At 42.2% G+C, this 20,432-nt stretch overlaps 1 pseudogene; it reads right to left on the bottom strand.

Moving 5' to 3' along the window:
- Positions 1–6,372: 6,372 nt before the first annotated feature.
- Positions 6,373–7,317, bottom strand: LOC477483 (annotated as a pseudogene).
- Between the last annotated feature and the right edge of the window lie 13,115 nt (positions 7,318–20,432).

The following is a 20,432-nucleotide window of genomic DNA, read 5'->3' as shown; positions in this document are numbered from 1 at the left end:
TGAGCCACCCAGGCGCCCCAAAACTGGAATTTCCAGAGTGATAGGAGTATCTTTATTATAGTAATGGTGACTCAAGGTGGGCCCCTATATAGCTTCAGAATGGTGGATGGTCACCAAAAGACCTGGCACTTGATCAGAGGATTAGACTTTTCCACCTCTGAAGAGGGGAGGGGTTTGGATATTGAGTTTAGTCACCTAACCAGGGGCATCTAGGTGGCTCAGTGATTGAGCATCTGCCTTTGGCTTGGGTGGTGATCCCAGGGTCCTGAGATCAAGTTCCACATCAGGCTCCCTCCAGGGAGCCTGCTTCTCCCTCTGCCTATGTTCCTGCCCTTCTCTCTGTGTCTCTTATGAATAAGTAAAATCTTAAAAAAAAATTACCTGACCAATTATTTAATTGATCATGCCTATGGTAATCAAAACTCCAATAAAAACTCTGGACACCTAAGCTTAAGAGAACTTCCTGGCTGGTAACCATATTGATGTGCCAGGAGGTGATACACCCTGTCTTGGCAAGAAGGCACAGAAGCATTGCGCTGCTCCTCACACTAAATGTTATGTGTCTCTTCATTTGGCTGTTTCGGAATAGTATCCTGTATAATAAAGCTGTAATTGTAAGTACAGTGCTCTTCTAAGTTCTGTGGGTCATTCTAGCGAATTATCAAACCTCAGGGAGTCATGGGAAATTCTGCATTTATGGCCAATCAGAAGTTTGGTTGGTTTGGAGGCCCCTACCCTATGGCTTGGCAATTAAAGTGGGGCAGTCTTGTTGTGGACTACTAAGATCTGTTTTTGACTCACAGCAATTAAGTTCTGGCAAAAGAAAAAAGCGAAGAATTTTTTTTCTCACATCAACAACCAATCCTTCAACTCTCCAGACTTCAGGTGGGTATCCTACAACTTAATTTAACTCTGACGCTAAATACCTGGAGTTAGCATCAGATTTCATAAGTTAGGGGCCCAGTCCCACAAGACACCCCCTCAAACACACTTCAGATGCCAGTCTCAAGTTCATGTTGTCACCTGTGCTTCTGAACCAACTTGTTATAAATCACAGGTTCCCACAACCCACTCCTCAGGTTCTATAATTTGCTTTAATAGCTCAAAGGACTCAGGAAAACATTGTACTTACGTTTACTGGCTTGTAAAGGATAAAATAAAGAATACAGATAACTGCCAGAGCCAGAGGAGGACACACGCAGGTCAAGGGCTGGGTGAGTCCCGAGCACAGGAGCTTCTGTCTTTGTGGAGTTAGGGTATGCCATCCTCATGGCACATGGATATATTTACCAACTCAGAAGCTCTCCAAACTCCATAGTTTAGGGTTTTTAATGGAGGTTCCATTTCACAGGCATGACGGATTAAATCATTGGCCATTGGTGATTAACTCAACCCCAGCCCTTCTCCCTTCCCAGAGGCAAGGGTGGAAGGGTGGAGTGGGGTTGATATTTCCAATTTTCTATTCACATTGTTAGCTCTCTGGAAACCATCCCCCATCCTAAAGCTACCTAGGGGCTCCCCAAGGTCACCTCATGAGCATAAGCTCAGGTATGACTGAAAGGAGTTTATAATAAACAACTAAAGACACTTTTCTCAGGGAATTTCCAAGGATTTTAGAAACTCTTGGGCCAGGAACCAGGGCAAAGACCAAATACTTATTATTATATCATTGTATTGCCAAGAACTGTGCACCTAAACCTGTGTAGTCAGGTGCTAACTCTAGGAGGTTAGCATCAGAACTGAGTAAATACACACAGCTGGGAGTTAAACAGAACACATGCTTTAGTGGAGAAGCCCAGTTAGATATAAGACCCAACCTACAGCAGGTGTTCACAGAATCTTTGAGTCCCAACAACTAATTAGGTGCAGTCTCCACTTGCAGTGAATTTAGGTTATTTGTAAATAGGTTTCTTCTGAACTTTGAAACAGATTTTCCCATAGAAACAGTGTTAACAGTGGTGATTCTGACTGACCCACAAAATGTTATTCAGTTCATAACACTTCCCAGCAATCCTGTGAACTAAACAGAATCCTTTCAACAAAAATTCATTTTCAGGATACCTGGGTGGCTCAGTCAGTTAAGTGTTTGCTTTCAGTTCAAGTCAGGACCTCAGGGTCCTGGGCTCGAGCCCCCACATTGGGCTCCCTGCTTTGCGGGGATTCTGCTTCTCCTTCTCCCTCTGTCTCTGTGCGCCCTCCCGACCCTGCTCATGCTCGCTTTCTATCTTTCTTTTTCTCAAATAACTAAAATCTTAAAAAACAAACAAACAAAAAAACTAAAGAAAAACCATTTTCACTAAATTAGCCAGTTGGATCTTATGTCTTGTAATGAATAATGTTGTCCAAAAAAAAAAAAAAAAAAAAAAGCATTGTAAGAACCTAAATCCCTGAGAATATATCTGCTTCTCCCACTCATATATCCTGCAGCTACAGAACAGAAGGGGGGTAATTTTTCTCCTTCTTAAAACTATTTCACTTTTTGACCAAGCAACTTGACCAAGAAATTTCTAGGAAGCCAACTTATATATAGAAATATTCATGCTATGTAATTACAGGGATGTCTATTACCAGTTCCAGGAATGAAAAATAATGACAAAAGGTCCTTCAAAAAGAGACCAGTTAAATAAATTGTACTTAGTGGAACCATACAAAAAGTAAAAAGAATCAAGGTGCCACCTAGGTGGCCAGTTAAGCGGCTGACTCTTGATTTGGACTCAGATCATGATCTCTGGGTCCTGGGATGGCGCCCCATGTGGAGTCCCACATCAGGCTCTGTGCTCAGCGGGGAGACTGCTTGAAGATTGTCTTGCTCTACCCCAGCTCCTCCCCTCCCTTCTCTCTTCCTCTATCAAATAAATAAATCTTTAAAAAACAATTGAGTGTGGAAAATACATTGCTTTAAGAAAGTTAAAAATCAAATACATCAGGGTGCGTAAGTGGCTCAATTGGTTTAACAACCAACTCTTGATTTTGGCTCTGGCCATGATCATAGAGCCAGTTCTCCAACCTCTCTTCCCCACCACCATGGAGCTTACACTGGGTGTAGAGCCTGCTTGGGATTCTCTTTCTCTCTCTCCTTCTGCCTCTCCCTCGTACTTGCTCTCTTTCTTTCTCTTACAACAAAACAAAACAAAAAATGAATATATCAGGAGAATTCTGTATTTGTAAGTATAATATTAAATAATATTAGTAATATTAAACTATCTAGTATTATGTTAGGCTTAGAAATAAAGGGGAGGAATAATCCATTCCCAGTGGTGGCCTCTAAAAGGTTGGGCTTTCAAAGACTTTGACATCTTACCATTAAATAATTTTGCAACTAGGTTATTTTTGTAAGCAGGGAGAAAAATAAGTCATATTTCTTCCTCTGCTCCTGACTTACATTGTACTGATAGGAGAGTTTTATAAGCCAGATTTTCAGACTTGCTGTTTTGCATGCCTTATTGGTTGAATGATCCGTGGCATATTTTTTTTTCTTGTTTGCCCCGTCTTTTCAATTTTATTGCAACCTAATTTACAAACAATAAAAGCACCCATATTAAGTGCACAGTACAAGGTGTTTTGACCTAGGGAACTATGACAGACATCAAGGTACACGTTATTTCCATGTTATCAATCCTCATTCCTCCTCTGACCCCTGGCAGCTCTGAACATGCTTTCTTTTACTGCAGAGAGGAGTTTTATATAAATGAATATAGTCATGTCCACTTCTGTGTCAGGTTTCTTTCATTCAGCATAATGTATTTGAGGTTCATCCACACTGTTGATCACATCAGTAGATTTCTTTTTATTGTCTAGCAGCACATCCATCATGTGGATGTACCACAATTTATGTTGATGGACAGAAGAGTTGATTCCAGCTTTTAGCTAATATGGATGAAGCTGCTATGAACATTTTGTACAAGTCTGTTGGGAAAACATGTTTTTATTTCTCTTGGAAAAATGCTTAGGAATGGAACCGCTGGATCACATGATCAGTCTATGTTTTAAGTTTACAAGAAACTGCCAAAACTGTTTTCCAACGTGATTGTACCACTTGACATTTCCAGCAGCAATAAGTGAGCATTCCAGTTGTTCCACATACTTGCCAACTTGGTATAAATATATTTTCAATAAATGAACAGAAGAGCAGTGGCTCTGTGTCCTGGGAACAACTTTTTTCCCTTGCATAGGAGATCCAGAAGTTCTTCTGAATACAGACATTACAACATCATCGAGGGTAGGATAAAGTAGGAATAATGACAAGCTCAAACTTGCCTTAATTCCCTGGGGCATCTTATTTTTACTGGCCTATATTCAGCAGCAGAAAAAAAGAAAAAGTTTACCAACATTTTTATTTCTGACCCAAAAAGGCAGACAGGGTGTAGTGATTACAGTGGCAGCAGAAAGGATTTAGATGAGATCTGAGGAAGACCTGCTTCCTGTTTTACTAGGAGATGATCTGGAAAAGAAGATTAGATGCAGTTCCCCTTAAGCAAGCGCTGTTTCTCCAGCTACAGTGGAATTTTGGTAAAGCCCTGGGGATAGGTGTTGCCTTATCCTTCTCTGCTCTGCCAAACTCAGGTCCCAGCCAGGATGGGGGAGGGGAATCCCTCTCTTTTGGCCAAAGCTATCACTTACCGAATCTGAGACACCAGTAAGGACCTCCTCCCCAACATTTCCCCTGCAGCCCAGGTGCCAGCCAGGACCCCTCAACTCTCCACAGTCTGTTCCCTCAGCCACAACCCCTGCCCCCAGTCTAGGGATTTTCCCTAATTGAGTGCTGCTTTTCCTGGTGTCTCCAGCCACCAACCTCTTTCCCTTCCTTCTCAGCAGCTGCCTTGGAATCACAGATTCCTGGCCCGGTGCCCAGCACAGACTCTGACACATAGAAGGCAATTAATTCATACTTGTGGAATTACATCAAGGTGTTTCTGATGGCTATCTCTGGTGTGGAGTCTTGATGGTTTTCTTTATGGGCTGCTTCATCATAAACATTAAAAGTTAGTTTAGGCCAAAACAAAATTCGTTTTCATTGAATTCCATTTCTCTCTGGCATCCCAGCCTTTGCCTCTTCTTGCCCTTTGCTAGCTCCCTCCATCTTTTTATGTCACTGGCCCCATCCTCTCCATGCTTGACCTTCCTGTCACTGTTGTTTTTTTTTTTAATAATTTTCATACAATATTTTTAAAAAGATGTTATTTATTTGAGAGAGTGAGCGAGAGAGAGAGCAAGAGAGCACAAGCAGGGGAGCAGCAGAGGGAGAAGGAGCAGCAGGCTCCCCAATGAGCAGGGAGCCTGAGGCAGGGCTTCATCCCAGGACGGTGGGATCATGAACTGAGCTGAAGGCAGATGCTTAACCAGCTGAGCCACCCAGGTGCCCCTGTCCAACATTACTTTTTAATTATTTTTAAAAATATTTTAAATTATTTTTTTAAGACTTTAACTGTTTATTTGACAGAGAGAAAGAGGACATAAGCAAGGGGAGCAGCAGAGGGAGGGAGAAGCAGGCTCTCCACTGAGCAGGGAGCCCAATGTAGGGCTCCATCACTGGACCCTGGCATTGGGCTCCATCACTGGACCCTGGGATCATGACTTGAGCCAAAGGCAGATGCTTCACCACATAACTAACTGAGCCACCTCAGCAACCCCCCCCCCATCACTGTGTTAGTTGTGGCAAGGGGCAACTCCATTGGGAGTGAGTCCCTGGTTCCCCAGATCTTGGTAAACCAGCATCCCCAACACCTTCTATCTCTGCCAACCTTCTCAAATTTTCTGGTGGAAAGGATTATTATTATTTTGTTTTAATGTGTATTGGGTTATAGTGACACACAATAAAGTGCATAAATCTTAAGTGTATCATGCAATGAATATTTTATAACATCTTTATTGGGAATACAATTCACATATCTTACAATTAACCCATTTAAAGTGCTTTGTGGGGGCACCTGGGTGGCTCAGTTGGTTAAGTGTCTGCCTTCTGTTCAGGTCATGACTCCGGGGTCCTGGGATGGAGCCCTACATCAGGCTCCCTGCTCAGAGGAGAGCCTCCTTCTCCCTCTGCCTTTCCTTCCTGCTCATGCTCTCTCAAATAATTAAAATCTTAATAAAAAAAAAGTGTTTTATGTTTTTTTGCTTTTGTTTTTTGTTTTTTGTTTTAGTTTAGCACCATTTATTAAGTGATCTCAGCTGTTGTTGTAGCTGCTGTGTATCAGACTGTTCTTAAAACATAAAATGCGGGGATCCCTGGGTGGCTCAGCGGTTTGGCACCTGCCTTTGGCCCAGGGCGCAATCCTGGAGTCCCGGGATTGAGTCCCACGTCGGGCTCCCTGCATGGAGCCTGCTTCTCCTTCTGCCTGTGTCTCTGCCTCTCTCTCTCTCTCTCTCTCTCTCATGAATAAATAATAAATAAAATCTTTAAAAAAAACAACAAAAAACATAAAATGCTCTTCCAATTCCTCTTGTCCAGGACAGAAGCATCTTCCAGGTAGCACGCCAACAGAACAAGAGACTCCAATGATGCCAGCTTCAACGATGGTACCATCCAGAGAGGGAGAGGGTCATGGCACATTCAACCGCGGCTTCCAGAGGTTTTGAAAAAGGAGCCTTTGGGGGGCCCAGCCTGCCTGGCATTTCGATGCTGTCGGTGTGGGTTTTGTACTCCATAATGGTGTTGGGAGGTAGGTTAAGCACTCGCCGAAGGGTATCCCGGATGCGGGCTGTGGTTGCTTGGTCACTGGCAGTCTTATTCCATATTGAAATAATGTCCTCCTCAAACTGGACAGAGACCACAGCCCCACAGATCTCCTCCTCAACCATGAACTGTTCCCCCAACATGGCCAGGATGAGATTCTCCCAGCAACGGGATGCCAAGCCCTTCCGCAGTCGAATAATCCACTTGCCACCATTTTTATGTGCATCATCCCCCAAATGGGCTTAATTCCTTCTTTGAAGAGATGGAAGTCACTGTGGCCTGTCAGGTCCCCGGGACGTACCATGTGGCTATAAAACCTCCAGAACTGCTCCACAGAGGCAAAGGTGCCGATCTGTTTGATACTCTGTTCATAGCTCTGTGAGCTGGTGGGACGGCCGGGGGTTCTGGAGAACCAGAAAGTATAGTTGTACTGCAGGGGATGCGCTGCTGGCCCAGGGACAACAGCCTTCCTCTTACTGCTGCCCTGACCTTTGTCTCGTTCGGTTTTTTCCTTCTCACCATCTTTCTGTGTGCTGTTTTCTTCATTCTGATCATGGTCCCCACTGTCATCATCTTTCAATGCATCGAACTTGTGGTTCATTCTCTCGCTGCCGCCGTCGCCACTGCCTCACAGAGTGACTTCCGCTCCGCTGGCGTGTTTTATGGCTTTAAGCTTATTCACAAAATTGTGCAGTCATCACCACAATGTAATTCTAGAATATATCTTTAAAAATATTTTATTTAAAAAACATTTTTTTTTAGGGATCCCTGGGTGGCTCAGCAGTTTAGCGCCTGCCTTCAGCCCAGGGCATGATCCTGGAGTCGTGGGATCGAGTCCCACGTCCGGCTCCCTGCATGGAGCCTGCTTCTCCCTCTGCCTGTGTCTCTGCCTCTCTCTGTGTGTGTCCCTCATGAATAAATAAATAAAATCTTAAAAAATAAACTCATTTTATTTAGATTTTATTTATGTATTTAAGAAGGGAGCACAAGCAGGGGGAAGAGAGGAGAAGCTGGCTCCATGCTAAGCAAGGAAGCCAACACAGAGCTTGATCCTAGCACCCTAGGATCATGACCTGAGCCAAAGGCATATGCTTAACTGGCTGAGCCACCCAGGCACCCCTTTATCTTTTTTTAAGTAGGCTCCAAACCCAGTGTGGGACTTGAACTCACAACCCTCAGATCAAGAGTCAGATGTTCTTCTGATGGAGCGAGCCAGGCACCCTTTAATTCTAGAATATTTTTGCTATCCCAAAACAAACTCTGGAGATTATGAATAGTCACTCCCTATTTCTCCTTTATTTCCACTTCTGACCAGGACACCCCTAATCTAGTTTGTGTCTCCTTGGATTTGCCTGTTCTGGACATTTCACATCAATGTAATTACATAATATGTACACTTTTGTGACTGGCGTCTTTAACTTAGCATGATTTTTTTGTTTATTTATCTGAGAGAGAGATGGGGGAGGGTGGAAAGCACAGAGGGAAAGTGAGAAGGAGAAGCAGACACCCCACTGAGCAGAGAGCCCAACTTGGGGCTTGATCTGAGGACCCCAAGATCATGACCTGACTCAAAGGCAGATGCTTGGGCAGCCCCAGTGGCGCAGCGGTTTAGCGCCGCCTGCAGCCCAGGGAGTGATTCCGGAGACCCAGGATGAGTCCCGCATCGGGCTCCCTGCATGGGGCCTGCTTCTCCCTCTGCCTGTGTCTCTGCCTGCCTCTCTCTCTCTTTCTCTCTCTGAATGAATAAATAAATCTTAAAAAAAAAAAAAGTCAGATGCTTAACCAACTGAGCTACCCAGGTGCCCAGCATGATTTTTTAAAAAGATTTTATTTATTATTTGTTTGAAAGAGAAAAAGAGATAGCAAGAGAGAGCATGAGCAAGGGGGAGAGGGAGAAGCAGACTCTCCACGGAGCAGGGAGCCCAGTGCAGGGCTTGATCCCAGGACTCTGTGGTCACTGTGATCATAACCTGAGCCTAAGGCAGATGCTTAGTCAACTGAGACACCCAGGTGCCCCTAGCATGATGTTTTCAAAATCCATCCATGTTGTAACATGGATCAGTGCTTTATTCCTTTTTACAGCTGAATGATATTCCATTATAATTGATATATCACATTTTATTTTTCTGTTTTTTTTTTAAGATTTTATTTATTTATTCATGATAGTCACAGAGAGAGAAAGAGAGAGGCAGAGACACAGGCAGAGGGAGAAGCAGGCTCCATGCACCGGGAGCCCGACGTGGGATTTGATCCCGAGTCTCCAGGATCGCGCCCTGGGCCAAAGGCAGGCGCCAAACCGCTGCACCACCCAGGGATCCCTTTTTCTGTTTATCAGTTGATGGTCATTTGAGTTTGTTAAGGGCTGATCTGTGTCCTTCAAAAGTTCCTGTGTTGAAGTTCTAATTCCCAGTACTCAGAATGATTGTATTTGGAGACAGGGTTTTTAAAGATGTAATTGAATAAAATGACGTCAGAAGGGTAGGCTCTAAGCCAGTGATTAGTGTCTTAAGAACAAGAAGAAATTAGGATCCAAATGTACAGAGAGAAGACCATGTCAAGTTACAGGGAGAAGACAGCCAATTACAAGCCAAGGAGAGAGAGGCCTTGGAGGAAACCAGTTCACTTGATACCTTGATATCAGACTTCCAGCCTCCAGAACTGTGAGAACAGCCATTTCTGCTGTTTAAGCTGATCAGTTTGTGGTACTTTGTTATGGCAGCTCTAACAAACTAATAAAGGGCTGTTTCCACTTTTCTCTATTATGAATAATCCTGCTGTGAACATTTGCATACTAGTTTTTCTGTGGATATACATTTTCATTTTGCTAGGAGAAGTTACATCTGGGAGTAGAGTTTGCATGATGAATTTTTCCGTATGTGTACACTCATCGTGCTATCACCCAGGTCAAGAAATAGATTTCAAGGGGGCGCCTGGGTGGCACAGTAGGATGAGCATCTGACTCTTGGTTTTGGCTCAGGTTGTGATCCCAGGATCATGAGATCCAGCCCCATGTTGGGCTCCATGCTCAGTATGGAGCCTGCTTAAGACTGTCTCTCCCTCTGCCCCTCCTCTGCCCCCCTAAATAAATAAATCATAAAAAAAATAAAAGAAAAGAAATAGATTTCTAGCACCAGAAAGTTCCTTTAGGCTCCACTCCTATTTATCAACTTCCACAGGGTAACTAGTTTTCTGACTTCTACTATTTATGACTAGTTTTTGCTTGTTCTTAAATGTGATGTAAGTAAAATGATCCTGTATATACTCTTTTTTTGTCTGACTTCTTTCATGCAATATTTTGATTGTTATATTTACCCATGTTCTTGCACGTAGCCTTAGAGTGTGTTTTCATTGTTGTATAGTATTCCATATTTTATTAGTTACAGTATATGACAATTAGTATAGAGTATATTACTTACAGTATATTATAATTTATTAGCTCATTCATTGTTGATGTACAGTTGGTTTGTTTCTATCTTGGCCAAGTATGAATATTATTGCTTTTTGTTTTTTAGGTTTTTTTTTGGTTTGTTTTTAAGTAGGCTCCACACCCAGCATGGAGCCCAAGGTGTGGCCTGAACTCTCGACCCTGAGATCAAGACCTGAGCTGAGATCAAGAGTCAGATGCTTAACTGACTAAGCCACCCAGGTGCTCCTGGATATTCTTTTTTTTTTTTTTTTTTATTCTTGTTTTTGATTAAACATAACATTCATGGGATGCCTGGGTGGCTCAGGGGTTGAATGTCTGCCTTTGGCTCAGGTCATGATCCTGGGGTTCTGGGATCGAATAAATCTGAATAAAATGCATGGAGCCTGCTTCTCCCTCTGCCTATGTCTGCCTTTCTCTGTGGGTCTCTCATGAATAAATAAGTAAATCTTTAAAAAGAAAAAAGAAACCAGTTTCCTAATCAAGATGCCAGGTCCCAATCTGTTTACTTTGTCAATTCTGAAGCAGGGGGCTAGAAAACTCAACTGACATCTGAATTTGTTCATACATAAGGAGAATGGAGATTGGACGTGGGTCCTCAGAGCATGCTGGGAAATTTTCCAGAGTGCCTGGTTACTAGGCAGAATTCTCAGGAGCTGCTGCTCCGTTTGCCTGATGGCTTCCTCATCCCTCAGATCCTCGCACAGTGCCCTTCTGGTGTTGAGGGGAGACACTCTTAGGATCACTTGCATTGTGGTCTGCTTTTCCAGGAAATCTCTCTGTTCTTTCACCCCCATGCTGCCTAGGAAAGTACTTCTCATTTCCTAGAGGGGAAAACACTAATGCTTAAATAGTATTTTTCAAGGAATGGTTTGAGGGCTGGAAGGATTAACATCTTTGGGGGCAGGGAAAATGTTTGTAAAAAATGCAGGTGCCCAGGCCCACTTCCTACTTACTGGATACAAATTTCTGTGGTGGGGTCCCAGAATATTCATTTCAAAAGTCTGTGGATGATTCTTGTGCTCAATGAAATTAGAGAACCCTCTGGCTTAAATTATCAATTCAAGAAAAATTAACAATCCAGACATATTCTTGAAACTATTATCTAGTCCCATCCACCTGCTCCCCACCAGACTGAATATCTTATTTTACCTACCCACCCCTGTGTCCACCAGGACTTCTTAAACACCATTTCTGCTACAACCTGTCTGATGTCCCTCATCCTTCGGGGGTTGGTTTGATTTCACACACTCCAAGAAACCTTCCCAGAACTCTGGGTAAGGCGCCTCTCTGGCCCCTATTCCTTCCTGTGATTACTCTAGGAGCCCTAGAAAGCTACCATATTGTTGTCTCAAGTAGGCACCTGTCCTGTCCCATTACACTGGACCAGTTCCTGGAAGACCAGGCTGACATTTTTTCCATGGGCATGGCTGGAACCTATTATAGGGTGGGGCACACGGTAGGCATTCAATAAATGTTGAAGAGAATAATTACCTATTATGACTAATGATACTTATGCCTGTTTAAGAAACCTTTGCCTACCTCACCACAAAGATTTTTTTTTAATGTTTTCTTCTAGAAGTCTTATTGTTTTATCTTTTACATTTAGGTCTATGATCAATTTTGAATTCATATTTGTGTATGGTGTGAGGTAGGGAATAAAGAGCTTTTCTGTCTTGTTTTTTGATATCCTATTGCTCCATTTACTAAGGGGAAGATTCTTTTCTTTTAAATTGCACTTGAGCCTTTGTCATAAATCCAGTGGCCAACCAGTAGGAATCTATTAACTGGATGCTGTTCTACTACTAATCTATTTGTCTATCTCAAACCAATACCACACTATCTTAATGACGGTAGCTTTAAGATAGGCTTGAAATCTGGTAATGTAAATCTCCCTCCTGTGTTCTTCTTTTTTTAAAATCTTTATTTTGGCTATTTTAGATCATTTGTATTTGTATACAAAGTTTAGAATCAGTTTGCAAATGAATTTCCTGACTGGTTTTAATCTCTTATACTTTATCTTACCAGAAAATTGACCAAACAGTAGCACTACTTCCCAGAGACTCCTTCATTTACTTATTTATACATTTTTATTTAAATTCAATTTGCCAACATATAGTATAACACCTAGTGCTCATCACATCCTATGCCCTCCTTAACACCCATCATCCAGTGACCTCATCCCTCACTCCTCCCCTTCTGCAACTCTTTGTTCCCGAGTCAGGAGTCTCATGGTTTTTGTCTTCCTTTCTAATTTTTCCCCACTCAGCTTCCCTCCTTTCCCTTATAATCCCATTCATTATTTCTTATATTCCACATATGAGTGAAACCATATGATAATTATCTTTCTCGGATTGAGTTATTTCAAAAGACTCCTTTATTTTAAATTGGGATCCAACTTTTTGGCATACTATCAGCCAAATGCGGCAGACAGGGCTCTGAGTTCAGCAGTTCAGAGGCAGTATAGAGAAAGTCCAGACTCAGAACATCAAATCCACCTAGTTTGGCAAATTCTTGATTTGTGACCCCAGCTTCGATCTGCCCTTGAAAGGAGCTTGTAAACTGTTTCATGACTAGACACAAGTGCATATGAAAATTTACTGTATGATAAAGGTGGCATGTGCTTTGTGAAAAAGATGGATTATTCAATAAATGAGGTTTGGAGGAACTGGGAAAGATCAAATTGGAACTCTACTTCATTATTCACACTGAAATAAATTCTAAATCAATCAAAGATTAAAATGTTAAAAGTGAAACCATAAAAACACTAGGAGAACTCAAAGTACTTTTATTTTATTTATCTTTTTAAAGATTTTATTTATTCCCAAAAGACAGAGAGAGAGAGGTAGAGACACAGGCAGAGGGAGAAGTAGGCTCTATGCAGGGAGCCCGATGTGGGACTCGAGTCTCCAGGATCACACCCCAGGCTGCAGGCGGTGCCAAACCACTGCGCCACGGGGGCTGCCCTAATATGGGACTTTCTACCACGGGGTGGCCTCTGTAGTCTTTCTGATATAGGATTCTCTGCCAAGGGCAATTCTGAGCTCTGTTGTCTTTCTGATATGGGATTCCCTGCCGAGGACATTCTGCAGTTTTTCCTGTAAAGTTCAGCTCTTATCACAGGGGCCTAAGATGGCTGTACTTGTGCTAATGCTAAACTTTAGGTGGGATGGCCTTAATTTTTCTCGGCCTCCACATTAGGGTCATGAGTTCAAGCCCCATGTTGGGCATAGGCTTACAAAAAAAAAAAAAAAGAAAAGAAAAGAAAAGAAAGAAAGGGAGAAAGAAAGAAAGAAAGAAAGAAAGAAAGAAAGAAAGAAAGAAAGAAAGAAAGAAAGAAAGAAAGAAAGAAAGAAAGAAAGAAAAGTAAAAATAATTATAGTAAGATCTATCCCTTCTGAATTTGGGAAGTAGCCTGGGCAATTTGGCATTTGTGTGCCACCTGGTGGACAGAAGTGGATGTGCCCGGGTGGACAGCCAAGAGCTAGATCTCTGATGAGAAAAATGTGTGAGGCCCAGGTTCATACTGGGAATTACTGGCTAAACCAAGACCATGACCCTGATTCTTCAAACTCTTATCTCCCAGTTCTGTGTTTCTTTGCCTTGAACTCTATTTACCTTTAGTTCTGTGCCTTTCTTTGTACTTTCAGCCTTCTCTATGCTAAGTGTTTGGACCCAAGTCTGTTTGATTTTAGAGCCAGAAATCAAGCTGTTTATTCTATTGTCAAAGTGCAGGAAATCAACTGTGAAATATATCACTTTTAGAGCCAGAAATCAAGCTGTTTATTCTATTGTCAAAGTGCAGGAAATCAACTGTGAAATATATCAATTCTGTGAAGGGTTAGGGTTAGGTACTGAAACCTATCCATCAGAGGAGCATCTGGCTGGCTTAGTCAGAAGAGCATGTGTCCCCTGATCTCAGGGTTGTGAGTTCGAGTCCCACGTTGGATGTAGGGATTACTAAAATAAATAAATAAACAAATAAACTTAAAAAAACCCCAACAACAACATATCCATCAAGATGGAAAAGAAAACCAAAAAAACCTAGAAAAGTCATTGGGTGGAGATATAACCAGTACATCCAAGTAATGTGGCCCCCCTTCCCACATTACCCAGCTATTCAGGCACAATGTACCCATAAACCTCACTGCCCTTGAGTGAGTTTTTCACCAGAACGAATCTGCCACCAAAAAGGAGAAGAATGAAGGGTGTAACTTGTTCTAAGTCAAAGAAATGGAAACTACCATTGAATGAGCACCTGCTGTATGCCAAGTATTTCCCGTTAATGTCAGCTCTAAAAATGGAGTTCCAAATTGTACAGCAAGCAGAATGGGCTTTTGGCTCCTTTGAGGTCATCTCCTTTGTCACCTGAAATGACTCAGGTTTGCCAAAGGGTGTGGAGGCTGCCTCCCAGGAGCAGGTAAGGACAGACCCAGAGCCAGGTCACTGCTTCAGCCTTACGTGCTGAGGACAAGGGATAGGAATGGGAAAAGAGAAAGGCCAATTCATCTCACTTGGATGCCAACAAGGTTTTTGGGGAGAAGGGAAATATACTCTACCAACAACAGTGACTCAAGGATCTAGAGGCCTGTGTGAGGAGGTCCACAATGCTCAGGCTTTGCCAAGTTCAGGGAACAGTGCTGAGCCTGTCAGTATTCTTCTGGGGCCAGGCCAACAAAGGTAACCTGAGAATGATCTGAGTAACCATGGTCCTGGCCAGGAGCCTCATAGGTGCCCCTACTTGAAGGTGCTGTATTTTTCCATTCTGGGAAATTCTGAAAATACAGGTGAGTCACCAGCTCTTTCATTTGTGCCAAAGATGAGCCCCAGCCCTCCTCCCTCATCTCAAAGCTCAACCTTAGCCGATCATACTTGGCAAATCATCTCAGAATAATCCTGGGGTCAGTTTACCTAGACTCTTGTCCTTTATTCTTGCTGTTTAGCAGAATTTGGGGAGCATGAAATTCTCCCCACTAGGATAGGGCTGCCAGATTTAGCAAATAAAAATACAGGATATCTGGTTAAATGTTTATATCAGACAAATAGTGAATATCATTTTAGTGTAAGTACTTCCAAATATTGCATTGTATTTTACCCAACATTCTATCCTTTACCTGGCATTTCTACTAGAGCAGGAGTTGACAAACTTTTTTTGTAAAGGACCATACAGTAAGTGTTTTAGCCTTGTGGGCCACTGCTGGGTCTCTGTTCTAACTATTCAATGCTCCCTTTGTAGCACCAAAGCAGCTGTAGACAATGCATAAATAAATAGGTGTAGCTGTGTTACATACAATTTTATTTATGGACACTGACCTTTGAATTTATATAATTTTCACATGTCATGAAATACCATTTTTATTTAAATTTTTTTTGCCCACCATTAAAAAAGATAAAAAATCATTCTTAGCTTAAGGTTATACAAAAACAGGTAGAAAGCTAGATTTGGCCTACAGGTCAGTTTGCCTACCTCTGATCTAAAGTCAAAGAGTCCAGGGGTGGCGGCTTAGTCACTTAAGCATCCAACTCTTGATTTCAGCTCAGGTCATGATCTCAGCATTGTGAAACAGCCCCACATCGCGCTCTGAGCTTGACATAGAATCTGTTTGAGATTCTCTCTCTCCCTCTGCCCCTTCTCTCTGTACTCTTTCTCAAATAAATATATCTTAAAAAAAATAGTCAAAGAATCCAAGTTTTGTCAGAGTCTAAATCACCAGAGAATCAATTTCTAACAATACAGATTGCTAGGCCCTACTCCTAGAGTTTCTGATTCAGCAGGTCTGCATCAGTGCCTAAAACTTTCCATTTCTCACAAGTTTCCACATGATGCTTATGTTGCTAAGGACCACACTTTGAGAACCACTGCCCTAGAAGAAAACCATTTCCCTGAAATGCCTCTCTATCAGTAATATTTTGTTTACTTTTAAAAGATTTTAATTTTTAAAAAGATTTTATTTATTTATTTATTTAGAGAGAATGAGAGAGAAAGTGGGGGGAGGGGCAGAGGGAGAGGAAGAGAGAATCTCAAGGAGACTCCAAGCTGAGTGTGGAGCCCAACATGGAGCCGGATCCCATGATCCCAGGATTACAACCTGAGCTGAAACCAAGACTCAGATGCCCAACTGACTGAGCCATCCAGGTATCCCAAAGATTTTTATTTTTAAGTAATCTCTACACTCAACATTGGGCTTGAATTTATAATCCAGAGATCAAGAGTTGCACTGTGCACTGACTGAAACAGCCAGGCACCCCTATCTGGGTTATTTTATTTTTATTTATTTATTTTTTAATTTTTTATTTATTCATGATAGACATAGAGAGAGAGAGAGAGGCAGAGACACAGGCAGAGGGGGAGAAGCAGGCTCCATGCAGGGAGCCCCACGCGGGACTTGATCCCGGGACTCCAGGATCACGCCCCCTGCCAAAGGCAGGCGCTAAACCTCTGAGCCACCCAGGGATCCCCTATCTGGGTTATTTTAAAACCTCCTCAGCCTTAGGAATGATTTCCCATGAGGATCACAGATTCTATCTTTGTTGGAGAGCTTTCCATTCTCTGTAAGAATTTCTCCATGCACTCACTACTGAATTTTCTCTTTTAGCTAGCCTTGGGACAGAATTCAGCTGAGAGTTTCTACTTTTTTAAAAAATAGCTCTTCCCAATAATTAAAAATGATGCATTTAAAAATCTTTCATTTTGGGCAGCCCTGGTGGCCCAGTGGTTTAGCGCCACCTTCAGCCTAGGGTGTGATCCTGGAGACCCGGGATCGAGTCCCACAGTGGGATCCCCATAGGGAGCCTGCCTCTCCCTCTGCCTGTGTCTATGCCCCTCTCTCTCTGTGTCTCTCATGAATAAACAAAATCTTTCAAAAAAAATAGTCATAAAAATCTTTCATTTTGTGGGGCAGCTGGTTGGTTCAGTTAGTAAAGCATGTGACACTTGATCTCAGGGTTGTAAATTCCAGTACCATGTTGGGCATAGAGATTACTTAAAAAGGGAAAAAAATCTTTTATTTTGGAGTAATTTTAGATTTATAGAAAAGTTGAAGAGGGTAAAATTTACATATACTTCTCACTGTTTTCTTTCCCTTTTAAATTTTTTTTATTTTTAAATATTTTATTTATTCATTCATGAGAAACAAGAGAGAGAGAGGCAGAGACATAGGCAGAGAGAGAAGCAGGATCCCTGCAGGGTGTCTGATGTGGGACTCAATCCCGGAACATCACAACCTGAGCCTAAGGCAGACAGACGCTCAGCCACCGAGCCATCCAGGTGTCCCACCTTTTTTTTTTTTTTTTTTAAAGATTTTATTTATGTAATTCAGAGAGAGAGAGTGAGATAGAGAGAGAGAGAGAGAGCATGCACACTTGAGGAGGGGAGCTGAGGAGAGGGGGAGAAGTGGGAGAGAATCTCAAGAATCTCAAGTAGACTCTGTGCTGAGTTTGGAGCCTGACACAGGGCTCAATCTCACCACTCTGAGATCATCCCCTGGCTGAAACCAAGAGTGGGATGTTTAATGGACTGAACCGCCCAGGAGCCTCTCATCCAGTTTTCTTGAATGTTAACATCTTACATCACCAGTGTACATTTATCAGAACCAAAAGGCCAACATTAGTACAACACTATTAACTAAACTCCATTTTATTTGAATTTCCGCTGTTTTTCCATGAAGCCCTTTCTCTGTTCTAGGATCCCAACCAAGATACTACATTACTTTAGTTCGCATGTCTCCTTTGGTCTGTGACAGTTTCTCTGTTTCCATATCTTTTTTTAAAAAAATATTTTATTTACTCTTTTTTTCTGTTATATATATATTTTTATAATAAATTTATTTTTTATTGGTGTTCAATTTACCAACATACAGAATAACACCCAGTGCTCATCCCGTCAAGTGCCCCCCTCAGTGCCCGTCACCCATTCACCCCCACCCCCCGCCCTCCTCCTTATTTATTTATTCTTGAGAGACACAGAGAGAGAGGGGCAGAGACACAGGCAGAGGGAGAAGCAGGCTCCATGCAGGGAGCCCGACGTGGGACTTGATCTCAGGTCCCCAGGATCATGTCCTGGGCCGAAGGCGGCACTAAACTGCTGAGCATCTTTCATGCCTTGAGAGTTTTGAAGAGTACTGGTCAGACATTTTATAGAATATCACTCAAATTGGATTTGTTTAATGTTTTCCTCATGAGTACTCTGGGTTTATGGGTTTTCTGGAAAAATACTATGGAAGTTCCTTTCTTATCATCTCATATTGGGGTACATGGCATGAACATGAATTATCACCAGTAATATTAACTTTGATCACTTAGTTAAGGAGGTTCTTACCAGGTTTCTCAACTGAGAAGTTATTTTTCCTTTTCTATATTTAACTTTTTGGAAACTTGTCAATAATTCCAGAGTGTGGATTTGGGAGTGAGACTACCACACATTCTACCACAGATTTACTGTGTGATCTTGGGCAAATTACCTAATATATCTATACTTCAAAATTCTCATTTTAAAATGAGGATTGAAATGGTATCTATTCCACAAGTTTATAAGAGCAAAATGAAAAGATGTATGTAAAAGAGCTTATTTAGCAGTCTCTGGCACATAAGTGCTCAGTAAACGCACGCTATTATTATTATTATTATTACTATTACCACTATTTTTTTGTAGGCATGTATATTTAAATTTTATTATTTTTTTTATATTTAAATTTTAATAGCAGTTGTTAGCTTGCTGTTATGGTAGATACCAAAGACTTTTGAGGGGTTCCTGGCTGTTTTAGTTGGTAGAGCATGAGGTTCTTTTTTTTTTGAGCATGCAATTCTTGATCTCAGGATTCTAAGTTCAAACCCCATGTTGGCTGTAGAGATTACTTAAAAATAAAATCTTAAAAAAAAAGTAAATAAAAACTATTGATCTAGATCCTTTAATTAGTATTTTTTTAAAGATTTTATTTAATTATTTATTAGAGACAGAGAGAGAGAGAGAAAGAGAGAGAGAGAGGCAGAGGGAGAAGCAGGCTCTTTGCAGGGAGCCCGACATGGGACTCGATCTTGGGCCTCCAAGATCACGCCCTGGGCTGAAGGCGGCGCTAAACCGCTGAGCCACCCGGGCTGCCCTAATTAGTATTTTTTTAAAAAATGATTTTATTTATTTATTTGAGAGAGAAAGTGAACAAGAGACAACACAAGCCAAGGCGAGAGGCAGGGGGAGAGGGAGAAGCAGACTCGTTGCTGAGCAGGGAGCCTGATTTGGGGCTTGATCCGAGGACCTTGGGATCATGACCTGAGCTGAAGGCAGGCAGATGGTTCGCTGACTGAGCCATCCAGGTGCTTCTAATTACTATTTTTCAAAGAGCGGTTCTTTGTTTGAATTAGCATCTCTGGCAGTAGAATCCAGGAAACTAATGTTTATCAAGTTCCCCAAGGGATTCTGATGAGCACTAAAGTTGGAGAATCATTTTCTTGGATGCTAAAAAGCTCAGAAGGGGAGAGGGAAGGAACATCAGTAGAAGGTGTCAACCCTATCTGGTCATAGCTGACACTTGGAGACACTGTAGTGCACAGGATCACCCTGGTTCTCAGAAAGACCTGAGTTTGAATCATAGTGACTAGTGTGGCCTTACCTTAGGTTATGACTCTACTGAGCCTAGCACACCTAATGGCTCCCTCCTCCTCCTACTCCAAGTCTTTGACAACTGTCACTTTTTCAACTAGGCTTTCCCTGACCACATTATGCATATACAATTGCCTCCCTCCTCCACTCCCCTGTCCCTGTTTTACTTTTCCCAGAATCGTTTATCACCACCTCATTTGCTATTTTCTTTGTCTCTCCCATCACAAGTAAAGCTCCATGAAAACTCTATTGATGTAGCCTTCGGGCCTAAAACAAAGCAGGGCACATAATTGGTATTCAATAACTATGTATTCTATGCATTGAATTACTTTTTCCCTCCAGCTTTACTGATGTATAATTGACAAACTGACTGGATTACTACTAATCTAGGATGCTTTTTAGCTGGCTAAACGCCAGATGAGGGGTGAAGGGATCCTGAACATTTCAGGCAGATTTTTACTGTTGATCAGCATTCCACAACCCCCTTCCCTTTTTTTTTTTTTTTTTAAGATTTTATTTATTTATTTGACAGAGAGAGAGCGCACAAGCAGGGAGAGCAGCAGGCAGAGGGAAAGAGAGAAGCAGGCTCCCCCCTGCGCAGGGAGCCGGGTTGGGGCTTGAATCCAGGACCCCGGGATTATGACCTCAGTCGAAGGCAGACGCTTCACCGACTGAGCCACCCAGGGGCACCCCCCCCCCCCCATTTTTAAAGTAAGCTGTGTCCTACCAGGGGCTTGAAC

This window comes from Canis lupus, chromosome 26, assembly GCF_011100685.1.
Source record: "Canis lupus familiaris isolate Mischka breed German Shepherd chromosome 26, alternate assembly UU_Cfam_GSD_1.0, whole genome shotgun sequence".
NCBI lineage: Eukaryota > Metazoa > Chordata > Mammalia > Carnivora > Canidae > Canis > Canis lupus.
The sequence above is the reverse complement of the archived record's forward strand: the minus strand, read 5'-3'. Positions and strand labels throughout refer to the sequence as shown.